The 1,099-nt window shown below is 39.4% G+C and overlaps 1 non-coding gene across 1 annotated transcript; it reads left to right on the forward strand.

Annotated features, from left to right (window-relative positions):
* Nucleotides 1-262: 262 nt before the first annotated feature.
* LOC123460996 lies at nt 263-424 on the forward strand. Its single transcript, XR_006637332.1, has one exon. It is a non-coding gene; the product is annotated as a U1 spliceosomal RNA (small nuclear RNA).
* Nucleotides 425-1,099: the final 675 nt, after the last annotated feature.

Consider the following 1,099-nt stretch of genomic DNA (forward strand, 5'->3'; position numbering starts at 1 on the left):
TAATAAAGAAGGTTGGAGAGATGGCTTAGCTGTTAAGCACTTGCCTGTGAAGCCTAAGGACCCTGGTCCAAGGTTCGATTCCTCAGGATCCATGTAAGCCAGATGTACAAGGTGGGGCATGCATTTGGAGTTAGTGTGCTGTGGCTGGAGGCCCAGATGTACACATCCTCTCTCTCCCTCTTTGCCTCTTTCTCTGTTTGTCTGTCTCTCTCAAATAAATAAGAAAAATAAATGAAAAAAATTTTTTGAAAAGTAATGAAGAGTACTTACCTGGCAAGGGAGACATCATTATCATGAAGGTGGTTTTCCCAGGGAGAGGCTTATCCATTGCACTCCGGATGTGTTGACCCATGCAATTTACCCAAATGTGGGAAACTGGGATGCATAATTTGTGGTAGTGGGGACTGTGTTTGCACTCTCCCCTGAAAAAAAAAAAAAAAAACAGTAATGAAGAAACTAGAAGCACAAGGAACATGTCTAAACATAGCAAAGACAGTCCGAAAAACTGATAGCCAACATTGTACTAAATGGGGAAGAACTGAAAGTATTCCCACTAAAATAGAAATGAGACAGGATTGTTCACGTTTTTCTCTCTTAATATAGTAAAGGAAGTCTCATTAGACCAATAAGGAAAGATAAGGAAACATAAAGGATAGAAGTAGTAAAGGAACAAGTCAAATATCCTTACTTACCAATGATATGGTTTTCTATGTGACAGAACCTAGAGGCTCCATAAGAAAACCCTTAGCACTGAGAAACACTTTCAGAAATGTTGTAGGAATATAATAACTTGGTACCAAGATCAGTAACTGTCCTGTGTACCAAAGGCAAACACACTGAGAAAGAAAGTAGGGAAATAATTCCATTCACAATTCAAAAACTAACTTGGAATAAACCTAGTTAATGAAGTGAAAGACTGCTGTAATTACATTCAAACACTCAATAAAAAAAAATTACAGCATGGTTTAGCAGTTAAGGTGTTTGCCTGCAAAGACAAGGGACCCTGGCTTAATTCCCCAGTAACCACATAAGTCAAAGGCACAAGGTGGCACATGCATCTGGAATTCATTTGCATTGGCTGGGTAACCTTGGGCACCGA

The sequence above is a fragment of the Jaculus jaculus genome, chromosome 5 (genome assembly GCF_020740685.1).
Source record: "Jaculus jaculus isolate mJacJac1 chromosome 5, mJacJac1.mat.Y.cur, whole genome shotgun sequence".
Taxonomy (NCBI): domain Eukaryota; kingdom Metazoa; phylum Chordata; class Mammalia; order Rodentia; family Dipodidae; genus Jaculus; species Jaculus jaculus.